Source organism: Eptesicus fuscus, chromosome 4 (assembly GCF_027574615.1).
Source record: "Eptesicus fuscus isolate TK198812 chromosome 4, DD_ASM_mEF_20220401, whole genome shotgun sequence".
In the NCBI taxonomy this organism is placed as follows: domain Eukaryota; kingdom Metazoa; phylum Chordata; class Mammalia; order Chiroptera; family Vespertilionidae; genus Eptesicus; species Eptesicus fuscus.
The window spans coordinates 3,788,768-3,803,036 of record NC_072476.1 but is presented as its reverse complement, the minus strand read 5'-3'; positions in this window follow the sequence as shown (position 1 = coordinate 3,803,036).

Here is a 14,269-nt window from a genome sequence, read left to right as displayed (position 1 = left end):
ACGTGGGACGCCTGGGCCGTAACCGAGCCGGAGTTCTGGGTTTCTCGCTCTCTCGGAAGCCCAGAAGCCCGGGAAGTACCTCCTTCAGGAAGTTTTCCTTAAACCTTCCTCCACCCCCACCCCGTCTTCTAGAATATAAACTCCGAATAGAGACCCGAGAGAGAGCGTGGGAGAGCCTTAGAACCCGCCTCCCAAGCCACCAGTTCTCTTCCGCGCCAGCCCCAGTAAACTAAAATCCCAGTGAAAACAGGATGCTTGCCATGAATTTGCATCTTCATGTCAGGTCCCCACTCCTCTCCTTCAAGTAACAGCTGTTTCTGGACCCTGGCTTACAGAGCAACGCTGCTCAACGTATGGTCCAGGGACCACCATTACCACCACCTGGGAGCTTGTTAGAAAGGCAACTTTTCAGGCCCCGCGGCAGACCTCCTGAGTAGAATCTGCCCAGGTGATGCCTACACATACTTAAGTGTGAGAAGCTCCATGCCAGAGCCCTCCACTGCACAAGCGCTCACTGCTGTACTTCGCAGTGCCTCCAAGAGTAGACCCTCAGTGTTTGGTAAGAGGGAGGGATGGCTGGTTGGCACAGTGCCTGGCAAACTGACAGGCCAATGCCAAATCTGGCCCGCAGGGGTGTTTTGTTTGGCCCCACTTTTTCTTTTTTTAGCCCCCCATTTTAACATTTGGATTTAAAGCACTTAAAAATCAAGAGCTCTCACAAAATTCAGATCCATGGCTTTTCCTGCAAAACAAAAACAAAACTACTAGCTCTGGCAACTCCATGCCTGCACATTTTCCCATTTTGACAAGGTTCCCAGCTCCCCACCTGCCACCTTTGACCATTTGCCTACCTGACTACTATAGATACCTGAATGGCAACCCTGGAGTGGCAAAATAGCCAAGTTAGAAGCTCTCCTCTGTGCCCCTGTCACCCTACTGTGTCTCTGATAGAGCCCAGCAAAAGTCAACCACATCATAAGTACGCTTTACTTGCCCCCCAATAAACTGCGCGGCAGCGATGATGTCCTTCCTACCCCATGTCCCAAGCTCCCAGTGCAATGCCTGGTAAAAAGGAGTGGCAAATGGCCGGAACCGGTTTGGCTCAGTGGCTAGAGCGTCGGCCTGAGGACTGAGGGGTCCCAGGTTCGATTCCGGTCAAGGGCATGTACCTTGGTTGCGGGCACATCCCCAGTGGGGAGTGTGCAGGAGGCAGCTGAATCAGTGTTTCTCTCTCATCAATGTTTCTAACTATCCCTCTTCCTCTCTGTAAAAAATCAATAAAATATATTTTAAAAAAAAAAAGGAGTGGCAAATGTTTGCTGAATAAAAAGGGAGTGATGTTGTTTTTAATTAAGTCATTTTTTTAAAATCTCTATGGTGTATAGTCTTCTATTTTCTTTTTATTGAAGTTGATTCTACATACAGAAAAAGTATACATATCATAATTGTATAGCTCAGTGAATTTTCAAACTAAACATCCCATGTAAACAGCACCCAGACTGAGAAAGAGAACACTACCGATACCTCAGGTGTCCCCCTTGTGTCTTGTGTAGGGGTCCCCAAGACCACTCCCCAGGTCGATGATTCACTAGGAGACTCACATACTCAGAAGATAGCCTTACTTGTGGCCGTGTACGATGTATTACAGAGAAAGGCTGTGCAGCAGAATCAGCCAGGCCAAGGGCACACAGGCAAAGTGGGAAGGGAACCGGGCGCAAGCTTCCCCGAGTCCTCTCCCAGGGAAGTCACACAGGACACACTTAATTCCTCCCGCAATGCGTGTGACCACCAGCAGAACGGGCGCTGATTAGGGCTGGCTGCATAGGCACCCTCCGCCTAGCACACTCCCAATTCCAGACTCCCAGAGGGAAAGAAGATATTCAGCAAAAGCACATCGTTTGCACACGGTCTGGGCACAGGGAGCCACTCATCATTTAGTGAATGAGGACAAGCCTCCTCAAGTCCAAGTTCCCAGTCGCCAGCCAAGGGCCAACCTTGCAAACAGGCCTTTGCAAGGCGAGCAGTCTCAGGCTGCTTTATCAACTCATTTCTACACAGCTGACCCTCGGCCCTGGGCCCAGGCTTCTTTGCAACCAAGTTCTTATCTGTAGGACCCCACACAGGGGAGACCCGTCTGCAGGACTGACCTCTGCTGTACCTATTAGGGGTCCTGGATTTAGCCGTTAAAATAAAATAACTCCCAATAACCGTAAAAGTCTATCTGAGAAAGCCAGATGGCCTCCTCCTTAGTTCCTGTCTGGCACGTTTTTACCTGGCCCAAGGCATCAACTCAGGTACAGCACAGCTGTGGCCTGTCAGTTCCAGCTGCCCTGAAGCCTACAGGGCCGAGCCAGTGCGGTGATGGGCACAGAGCACAACCCCCTGAAAATGAGTTTATTATGTTAGGGTACACCAAGGACAGACATTCGTCAGGCAGTAGAAGTTAACAGCACCCCAGTGTAGGTAGCTCCTACCATGGGACCTCCCTCCCTAGAGTTCCCAGGCCAGTATGAAAAATTCGTCCAGCCCAGCCAGTGTGGCTCAGTGCATGAGAATCGACCCATAAACCAAGAGGTCACATCCTTGATCCCCAGTAGGGGAAGTGCATGAGGCAGCTGATTGGTATTTCTCTCTCTTCGATGTTTCTATCTCTCTTCCTCCCCCTTCTTCTCTCTTTAAAATCAATTAAAAACATATTAAAAATTAAAAATTTTTTGTTCAGTCTTGGTTTTCCAGGGATTGCCTGAAGGCTGCATGGAGGGAGGCTGTTCCCATATTTCGTGTCCATGGTACCAGTTTATGCACCTCAGGAGTGTGGACAGCACTTGAAGGTGTTCTGATGGAGAGTGCAGGAGCCTCCTCTGTTGTCATAGCCAGTGCTGCCGGGTGTAACCACAGACTCAGCAGTCTGAGCTCAGAGTCCGCTCAGCGCGGACTGGTTTTTCTTCTTTTGGTTTTCCCTGACTGGCTCTCACTGGCTCTCTGGCTCCCCCTGGCTCTCTCTGGCTCCCCCTGGCTCTCCCTGGCTGTCTCTGGCTCTCCCTGGCTGTCTCTGGCTCTCCCTGGCTGTCTCTGGCTCTCCCTGGCTCTCTCTGGCTGTCTGTGGCTCTCTCTGGCTGTCTGTGGCTCTCCCTGGCTGTCTCTGGCTCTCCCTGGCTCTCTCTGGCTCTCCCTGGCTCTCTCTGGCTCTCCCTGGCTGTCTCTGGCTCTCCCTGGCTCTCTCTGGTTCTCCCTGGCTGTCTCTGGCTCTTCCTGGCTGTCTCTGGCTCTCCCTGGCTCTCTCTGGCTCTCCCTGGCTCTCTGGCTCTCCCTGGCTCCCTCTGGCTCTCCCTGGCTGTCTCTGGCTCCCTGGCTCTCTCTGGCTCTCCGGCTCTCCCTTCTCCCCTGGTACTTCCTCATCTCTTGTCTCTCCCTTGTTCTTCTCTTTCCCTCATTTTCTAACTTTTCCTCGTCTCCCAGAGTACGAGCTCCTCTGGCTTTGCAGCATTGAGGGTGTTCTTCATTGCCTGGCTTCCCTTGATTCTCAGGCATCCCTTCACTTTCCCTGCAGAGCTTTTTCCTGTTGAGATGTCCCCTCCTTTTCCTGTCCTGCGGGAATTCTGGACAGGTTCCTTCTTTCCTAGCCCAGCCATGTGCTGAGAACAAAGACACACAGACCTTTGCCCCCATGCCCATTCCTTCTCACTCGTGTTCCTCAGGCAGCGACAAGGCCTTCTCACTGACCTGAAAGAACCCGACAACCATTCGGAGTTCACAGACGGCTCAGGGTCTGACCACAACCAAGGAGCTACATTTGTTCAATCACCTCTTATTCTCAGCCAGTCCTTTCGCCTGGAAGGATTATACAAAAGAGGCATAAAAGCATTCAGCCAGAAAGACATGTTCAGGAGCTGGTCAGGCTGTGTGAAGGCTGAGCTGTCTTCCCCAGATTCCTATGCTGAGCCCTGACCCCAGCACCTCGGAATATGACCTCAAAGAGGTGATCAAGGTAAAATGGAGGCATTCGGGTGGGCCCTAACCCAATGTGACAGGTGTCCTTATGAGAGGAGATTAGGACATAGGCAACACAGACAGAGGGGTGACCATGAGAAGGTACAGCAAGAAGGTGGCCATCTGCAAGCCGAGGAGAGAGGCCTCAGGAGAAACCAACTCTGACAACAACTTGATCTTGGACTTCTGACCTCCTGAACTGTGAGGAACTAAATCTTGGTTGTTTAAGCCACCCTCTCTGTGGTAGTTAATGGCAGCCCTTGCAGATTAATAGAGGATGAAACTCTGAATTTTCAAAAATTTCAAAATGGGTCCACATAACCTCCTACCCTTTACCCACAGAGTAGCCTAGGAAAGATCAATCCCTTTCTAAAGACAGCTATCCTATATAATAAAGATGTAACGTGCAAATGGTCGTTACGGCATGAAGTGTAACAACCAACCGCATAACAACCGGATCACAGATCAGCAGGAGGATGGGGCAGCTAGCTACAAGCGGGTGGCGGAGAGCTACAGGAGGGGGCAGGGCAGCAAGCTATGAGGGGAGAGGGCGGGGGGGGGGGCAGAGGGAGCTACAGGAGGGCAGAGCAGCGGGCGGAGAGCTACAGGAGGGCGGCAGCAAGCTACTGGCAAGCTACTGGTGCATGGATTCGTGCACAGGGCTACTAGTATATGAATAATCACCCTGCCTTCCTAAGGTGTCTGTGTCAGGTGAAATAGGAAAGCAGAGTCAGGCTATCAACCCATTGTGGCAAGTTGCAGCAATCCAGAAAGCTGAACAATGCAATAACCCAAAAGGAGGCCCAGAGGCTGATCTGTCAAAAGCAGACAGAGGGGTCACAGTCCCTGTAATGTGTGCTCTAACTGACAGCTTTTGGCCAGGATCACAAGTTAGGATGCAATTAGCCACTGATCAGAGATAAAGAGCTGATCAGCAGCTTGATTTTAGATGATCCCATCAGAGAGCAAGCCCTTTCTATGGCATGTGTATGTAACCCAAATGGCCCCGCCAGCATCTGCGACACACATTTCCTAATTCAGAGCTCCACAGAGGGGATCCTGAGTCTCCAGTGCCCCAAGGCCTGAGTCCTGCTCACGGAGCCTGTGTCTGCTTTCAATCCAGCACAGCTCCCGCAGAGGCTGAAAAGGCACGAGCAGCCAGTCTGCATTTTCAGCTTCTAGTCGGGTGCCAGTGATCAGGATCGGTGAAATTGGGATTCCAAATGAGCCAGCTGCTTTCCTTCAACAGCAGCAAAGGTGTGCTGCAGTGCCAGAAAGTCCAAATCCAAGTGACAAGCACAGCTTCCTTCTCCTCCTATATAATAAAAGGCTAATATGCAAATCGACCAAACAGCATAATGACTGCTCGCTATGACACGCATTGACCACCAGGGGGCAGACACTAATGTAGGAGCTGCCCCCTGATGGTCAGTGCGCTCCCACAGGGGGACCACCGCTCAGCCAGAAGCTCTGAGCTGGGCTCACGGCTGGCGAGCGCAGCCGCAGTGACAGGAGCCTTTCCCACCTCCAAGGCAATGCTAAGGATGTCCGACTGCCGGCTTAGGCCCACTCCCTAAGCTGTCCGTCAGACATCCTCCAAGGGCTCCTAGACTGCAAGAGGGTACAGGCCGGGCTGAGCCCCCCTCCCTGCTCGAGTGCACGAATGTTGTGCACCAGGCCTCTAGTCTTTTTATAAAAAATATGAGAGAGCCCTAACCAGTTTGGCTCAGTGGATAAAGCGTCGGCCTGCGGACTCAAGGGTCCCAGGTTCGATTCCGGTCAAGGGCGTGTACCTTGGTTGTGGGCACATACCCAGTGGGGAGTGTGCAGGAGGCAGCTGATCGATGTTTCTCTCTCATCGATGTTTCTAACTCTTTATCCCTCTCCCTTTCTCTCTGTAAAAAAAAAAAAAAAAAAAAATCAATAAAATATATTTTAAAAAAATATATGAGAGAAACACACCTATTGGTTGCCTCCTGCACACCCCCTACTGGGGATTGAGCCTACAACCAGGCATGTGCCCTGACTGGGAATTGAACTGGTAACCTCTTGGTTCATGGGTCCATGCTCAACCACTGAGCCAGACCGGCTGGGCGCTTCCTTTTTATCTTGTCCGTCTTAGAGTCCAAACTGACCCACCCAAAAATACGCACATCAAACTGGGTAGTCATCAGTCACTCTGGGTCAGACATTTGATTTCAGCAAAGGCTCATTATCAATTTAACTGCATTTTCAGTTTCCAGATGTGCATTTCTATCCAGAGATTGCCTCTCTGTTCCTGTTGTCTCCCACTTCCAGAGGTGCCAACAGACCAAATCATAGCAACAATCATCAGTTATGGAGATTTGTTATGGTTTTAATACCCAAAGAATTTAAATTATAACTCGCTGCTAGCAAAAAGCAAAAAAGTTGTATACCACCAACACCTTAATTTAATTGTATCTTTCTTTGATTGGGATGATTCCTCTAGCATTTATGAAGTTATAAGCATATAATATTTTAAATCAACGTTATCATATATCACGATACAACAGCAACAAAAATACAAAGTCATGTTTTAAAATTTTTTCCTTTTTTCTCATTGCAAATTTACTCAAACCCCTAGCAGAAAATTCAGCATTTACAGGGCTTCCATTTGAGGCCTGCTACATTAACTCTTTTCTGCACAGACCCTGTCCAGTAACAAACCCCAAGGGTAGCTATCCACTCTCCTAAGGTCAGAGTTTTTGTTGTATTTTTTTTATTGATTTCAGAGGAAAGGAGAGAGATAGAAACATCAATGATGAGAATCATTGATCAGCTGCCTCCTGCACACCCGACACTGGGGATCAAGCCTGCATCCTGGGCATGTGCCCTGACCTCCTGGTTCATAGGTTGAAGCTCAACCACTGAGCCACATTGGCCAGGCAGATCAGAGCTTTAAGCAATGTACTCAACCAATAAAAATACGTTAGAGTGTTTTTCATTCATACATTTAAAGGCCTGAACACCCACTGCATGTCTGTTTTATTTGTTCCATTTAGAAACACTAAAAAAATAATGAAGAAACTTCCTTTAATTCCTTTTCACTTTTTAAAAAATACATTTTATTGATTTTTTTACAGAGAGGAAGGGATAGGGAGAGTTAGAAACATTGATGAGAGAGAAACATCAATCAGCTGCCTCCTGCATACCTCCCACTGGGGATGTGCCCGAAACCAAGGTACATGCCCTTGACCGGAATCGAACCTGGGACTTTTGAGTCCGCAGGCGGACTCTCTATCCACTGAGCCAAACCGGTTAGGGCTCCTTTTCATTTTTAACAGCTATTTTCATTTCCCTTCTAATCCTTGTCAACATGGAGTTTCAATTTCATATAGGTGCAGTGATGCCCTGTTAATACAATCGATCTGCATAGTGTTCAGTAAAAATACTGTAACAGTGAGCCCTTACTGAGCACCTACTGTATGCCACACATGGGGCTAAGAGCTTTACAGAAGTGATCTTGTTCAACCTTCACAAAGAGCCCAGGAGAGAAGCATTATTGTGCCCATTTGAAGATGAAGAAAGGAGCACTTCTGGATTAAGTTACTCGCCCAGGGTCACATAGACATCAAGCGACAGAGCCTGAATTCCAACCCATCCCTGTTGACTCCAAAGCACACCTGCTGTCCACTGGCTCTCTGCACACTGCCTCCTTGGACCTGGTCTGGCAAGCCCCAAACCCCAGACTCATTTGTTCACTTGCTCATTCCTTCCCTCAAAAAACAATGACATATTGGTTCAACTAATGGACTGCCCAGCCGGCACTGAATGTCGACCTATGAACCAGGAAGTCACCATTCGATTCCCAGTCAGGGGCACATGCCAGGGTTACAGGCTCAATCCTCAGTGTGGGGTGTGCAGGAGGCAGCCGATCAATGATTCTCTCTCATCATTAATGTTTCTCTCATTCTCCTTCTCCCTTCCTCTCTGAAGTCAATAAAAATCTATTTCTTTAAAATAAAGTTAATAAACTCATAGACTAAAGAATCCTAGGTTCAAATGCCAGCCCCTCCCTAGCTGTGTGGCCTTTCTGTGCCCCAATGCCCACGTCTACACAATGGAGATAATGATGGTGCCCATCTCCTAGGATTCTGTCTAGATGGCGTGCCTATCTCCCAGGCCCTCGTGAAGAGGCTCTGTGAGTACAGCACTTCAAACAGCACCAGGCACACGTCGTGTCCTTGTCGTTACTGAAGTAAATGAACCCATGCCTACTCCCAGGATGCTCAGACTCTCCAGCAGGGCTTTTCTGTCCCCGGGCTCTCGTTTCCTTGTTCTCCCCCTCGGCTCTGGCCCTACTGCTCCCTCGGGCTCTTGCGGCTCCCTGGGAAATCAGAGAGCAGCCAGCAGACCCCAAAGGCTGAGATAAATGCAGCTGAAAGGGAACAAGTAGGTGGGGCCAAGAAGAACCATAGGCTAAGGTCTATACCCAAGGACTGAAAGGCAGAATGTGGACTCCACTCCTTCTTTTCTTGATTTTCATGTGCATGAACCATGTGCCTGGTGTACACAGAACAAGCAGTTTCATCTCTTTGGGGAACCAGGATGTCCTGTGCTAACTCTCCTCCCTTCAGAGTGCATAATGAAGCAGCTGGGGCCAACCCACCAAGGAAAACTAAGGATTAACTGACTGGACAGCAAGTGTAGTCCTCAGGGCCAAGTGCTTTGGAGGCCCAGAGCATAGGAGGAGCTGCATAAAACAAAGATTTTGCAGTGGGATAAGACCTGGCTTTAATTCCAGCTCAGCCATTTATTAGCTGTGTGACCCTGGGATAACTTACTTTTCTAGCAGTTTCCTCCTCTGTATAATGAGTTGTAAAAATTCATACTTTTTTGACAGTTGGGAGGATTCAATGTTTTCAAATACATGCTTAGCATCCCACAGATGCAAAGCAAGGAAGGGTGATTCCTTTTCCCCATCTCTTCATTGTGGCAGACTAATTATAAAGGAAAGTTGTTCTTAATCTCAAAATTTTAAAAATGAGTGCTATACCTATACGATAAGGGGTTTCACTCAAGGTGTATCCTAATAATAGTAGTTAAAACGACCATTTATTGCCCTAGCCCAGTGGTCGGCAAACTGCGGCTCGCGAGCCACATGCAGCTCTTTAGCCCCTTGAGTTTTTAGCAAAGGCCAGCTTAGGAGTACCCTAATTAAGTTAATAACAATGTACCTACCTATATAGTTTAAGTTTAAAAAATTTGGCTCTCAAAAGAAATTTCCATCATTGTACTGTTGATATTTGGCTCTGTTGACTAATGAGTTTGCAGACCACTGCCCTAGCCTGTTGGGCTCAGTGGATAGAGCATCTGCCCGAGGACTGAAGGGTCCCAGGTTTGATTCGGTAAAGAGCACATACCTTGGTTGTAGGCTCAATCCCTGGCCCCAGTTGGGGCATGTGTAGGAGGCCACTAATCAATACTAGTATGTCTCTCTGCCTTGCCATCGTGGCTCAGTGGTTGAGCATCGACATATGAGCCAGGAGGTCATGGTTCGATTCCCTGTCAAGGCACATGCCTGGGTTGCAGGCTCAATCCCCAGTAGGGGATGTGCAGGAGGCAGCCAATCAATGATTCTCTCTCATCCTGGATGTTTCTATCTCTCTCTCCTTCTCCCTCTTTGAAATAAAAATATATCTTTGTGTGTGTGTGTGTGTGTGTGTGTGTGTGTGTGTGTGTGTGTAATATATATAATATATATAATATATATATATAAATGCCTCTTTCATATCGATGTTTCTCTCTCCTTCCCTCCTCCTTCCTTCCACTCTCTAAAAATCAATGGAAAAATATCTTCAGGTGATATAACAAAACAAAAATCTACCATTTATTGAGTGCTTACCCTGAGTCAAAATCCTGCTTTACATATATGAATGCATTTAAATCCTCATCACAACCCTTATATATCTTCCCTATTTTATAAACGAGAAATCTGAAATCTGAGGTTCCTCAAGAGAGACAACTTGCCCCAAAGTGCAGGACTAGGATTTGATCTGCTACCTCCAACACCCGTGTTCTTCCCCACTGTGATGACCCTCAAGAAAGGACCCTCAGGCCTCCCTCACAGACCTCTAGTTTGTTTCCTTGGCTCCCCCCGCCCCCCGCCACTACGCTGTAAGATCCCTATGGGCAGGGCCTGGCTCCATCTTATTCTCCACTGTATCCCCAGGACCTAGGGCAGTGCCTGGAAGTCAGCAGTGGCTCAGTAAGTAATAAATGAGTGATGTAGCATGATGGTGGGCCCCTCTTCCCTGCCCTAAAGGGCAGCAAGTGCATGTTCTACAAAAGCATCCCCCCTCCCTGCGGGCTTGAGAAGTGCTTCATTGACCAGGGACTATGGGAGCTGGTCTAAGCTGGCAGCACATTTTGCTAACACCTGTTTTGAAATGACCAGGCATCTGGCCACACTGTCCCAACACTGCCAGTGCTGTTTCAGGGGACTTGCAGCTCCACAGAAGCTATCCCAGATCAACCAGCTAGATCTGACCACCCATGGCAACCATCCAGGTCTGTGAGATGCCAATCTGTCCTGGAGATTAGCTGAGGTCGAGTCAGAACACGGTTGGGGCTCCGTGTTCTGAATACCTGTGGCTCTCACCAGCCAGATCAAGGTGCGAAAAAAGGCCTCCCTAGCCAACAAGATCTCTCCTTTATGCAAAGAAACTCCCAAGGATGTGTTAAATAGGAGCAATGTTTGTCTGATTTATTTCAAGTCTGCCATTACCGAAATGGGTCAGAGTGACTAAGAAAGGAACTGTGGCCTTAGGCTCTGAATGAATTGGCTCATGCAGAATGATTATTTCAGAAGCCACCACAGATCCCAACCAACCACAAGGGCCCCATGCAGCCATGTGGAACAGAATCTGTCAACAAACAGGAGGCTCACAAGTCAACCAGTCAACCTTGTTCCCTGCACCTGGGGTCCTGCAATGTGACTTATCTGGCCTAGGGGGAAGTTAGCGAGAAGGGGGATTCACATTCAAGTAATCACCCCATTAAGTATGTGCTGGATACTGCCACCTCAGGAGCTCATGGCTAGTGTGGATTCAGACAATAACTAGAATTCTGCCTAGACCTTGACAAGGACCCCGCCATAGGTACTACAGGTCCATAAAGAAGCAGTTCCAAGCACAGGAGCATCCTCCAAAAGGCTCTTTATTGAATATTCTACTTTGGACAAGCTTCATCCTCTCTGTGCCCCCTAATCTAGGCCCAGGCACCACTCAGGAGGTACCCCTCCCCTCCCAAGACCAAGAGTGCTAGACTGGGCAGGGGTAAGGGTAGGCAGGGAGAAAGAGAAAAGTGAAGACATCCAGAGAAAAGGAAAAGGCCTGACCTGGACATCTGATGGTTTTTCCTGTTGGCACCCATTCTTCCCTCTTCTGGTACTATCACCTCCCCCCCAATACCACCACCAGCCCCAACTCTCAGTCCACATGCGTATGTGCCCCAGGCCTACCCGAACAGTGTATTCTATCTTCCTGGCCACAATGATTCCTTGAGGCTGGATACCTCCGTTTTAGACCAATGACAGCCAGGTCCAGGGGTTTTGTCAGGGAAGAGGAGCTCTTTCTACCAATAACGAGCTATGGGGGTCACTCATGAAGCCTGAGGAAAGCAGCATAGAGCGCTGAAGAGACAGGCCCCTGACAATGCTGTTGTGAGTTCTAGGATCCAGTCTGACACCCAATCTAATCCTGACCTTATAAGCTAATGAGCCATTAATTCCCCCTGTCCCAAGCCAACTGGAAAGAGTCCCAACCAGGGGCTCTCCCATCTGCCCGCTCTACTGGGAGTATTCAGAAGACAAAGACACTTTCTTCTCTGGGATGGTGAAGTAATTGTCTGATGACAGGTTGTCCCCGGGGAAGCGCCCCATGGAGACAGAGTCCAGCTGGCCTTTCCCAGTACACACACTTAGAACCTTCAACACACTTTCAAACAGTACCAGTCCATGCAGACTGGTTTTGCAGTAGTTGGTGTTTTGGTCTTCTCAGCACCTTGTTTTGTTAGTGGGCTATGCTATTTCTCCACCATGAAGGGATGAAGGAAAGGTCATGGCCCAGATCAGATTTATTAAGGTGCTGTACACCCTTGGCCACAGGGAGTGATCAAAGAGGGCATGGGAGTCACAACAAACCACTGAGAATCTTTCTCTTGGATTTTCCGAATTAGAACTGGAGGGAAGAAACCTTTATTTCAGGGTCATCGCGCTGGGAGGACGTCAATCTGGAGATGTCAGCTGCCACCTGCCCCAGTGCATGGACAAAGCCCACTTACAGTCGGAGAAAAGGAAGCAAGACACAGCTGGGAGAGCTTGCTTTGTCTCCCAATGTCCTCAGTGTTTGCTGCCCAGCTGGAGACTAAATTTACCATCGCCCTTATTGCTAAATGTTGCCATGTGACAAATAGTATGAACTTGGGGGCCTGGTGACATGGAAGAACCCAGCCACCGACCTACCCTGGATCACCTGCCTACCCCTGCACTGTTAGGTGAGAGAGAAATGACCTTCTAGCTTGTTTGAGCCACTGTATTTCGATGATCTGTTACAGCAGCCACATCTGTACCTTTATTAATGTGAAGATGAAAAATATATAAAAACAAACAGTCCTGATGGGGCTTAAATCTCAGAATACTACTGTCCTTTCAATGACGATGTTATTACTTCCTTCTAAGTGCGAGGAACTCTCCTTAATTTTTACATACAACGCCTCATTTCATCTGCACCAACCCTACAGGGTGCCACTGGAATTCCCATTGTACAGCTCAGAACACAGAGACTGAGTAACTTACCCAAGGTTCATATCTCATTGCCTCCCAAGCAAGTTTTTTCCATGATTTGTTGTGTAAGCCAATAAAATCCCTTTTTTTGCTTAAACTGGTTCAAGCTAGATTTGTCACTTGTAACAAAGTGGTTTTAATTGGATTTTTATTTCAACTAGTTTGTACATTCCTCTATGGAGTGCCAACCGTATGGTACAGAATTTTCAGACACTATTAATGACTGAAAGCAAGATAATTATCCTAAGACACCTGCTCGCATTTAACTACTCAGACCACAGGTGTAGCTACAAGACAGCAGGGCACAATGCAAGGAGACTACCTTCTCAGAGGAGACACTAGGCTTCTTGCCTGTGGCAGACATCGTTAGATGGTTCACCCCAAACCTATTCCCAATCCCCTTCTCTTGCCTGCCTGAAAAACCAAAATACTCGTTTTCTCAGCTTTCTGTACAGCCAGATGGCACATTCTGGGGCAATGAAAGGTGTAACTGGGAAGGATTCCAGCACAGTAACTAAAAGCATGGACTATAGAGGCAGAATGCTTAGGTTCACTGTTGCATGAGCTCCATAAATTTGGGCACTTGACTTAACCTCTGTTCCTTGGGGAGAAAAAGTGCACCGACCTCATGGTGGCTGTGGAGATTAGATGAATTAACAAATGTAAAAGAACTCAGAAGAGTGCCTGGTATGTGGTAAACACTATGTGTTAGCAATGGCTATTTTAATCACCAGTGTGTGCCAATACGGAGCAATTTCTAAAGTAGATTGTTGATTCAGAGCAGTGAGGTGCAGAACAGCACAGCTCATGTGTGATCGCACTTGTATGATCATGGAGGGGCCGGTGTGTGCACATATACTAGTACACACCTGCTTGTGCATATACAGGCTGCCTCTGCCAGGAGAGACCAGAACCTGCCCAGAGTGGTGGCCTCTGGGATTCTGGAGTGAGAAGACATACTTCATTACATGGCCCTTCTTTCCTAACTGGGCTGGACTTCTGGAATCATATACTTAAAGATTTTAAAATTGTTTTTGTTTTAGGAGACTCAACCCCCTTCCCACGTTCTCTTAGTTTGCATTGTTCCCCAACAAAATGGGCAGTCAAAAAATTATGGCAATTATATTTCAACTAGAGGCCCAGCGCGTGAAATCGCGCGAGACCCAGATCTGTCCCGCATGAGCCCTGCCTTGCAGCACGAGCTGCGAGTCCCAGCCCACGGTTTAGAAGGAGGATTAGACTGGTTGTTTGGTCGCTCCGCCATTACGGCGTCATGACCACAGGCCTTTTATGATATAGATAAAGGTGGAAAAAAATTACAAAAGAAAATGGACAGTTAGTTGCATAAAGTGGTAAGCTATCCAAACACAGGTAGGATGGAAATCTGTTGGACATGCCCTGGAAGATTTCTCTAGTGAGCAACAGGTTATATTCTGCCAACTCTAAGATGCACCTTTTTTGTGGCACAAAAGG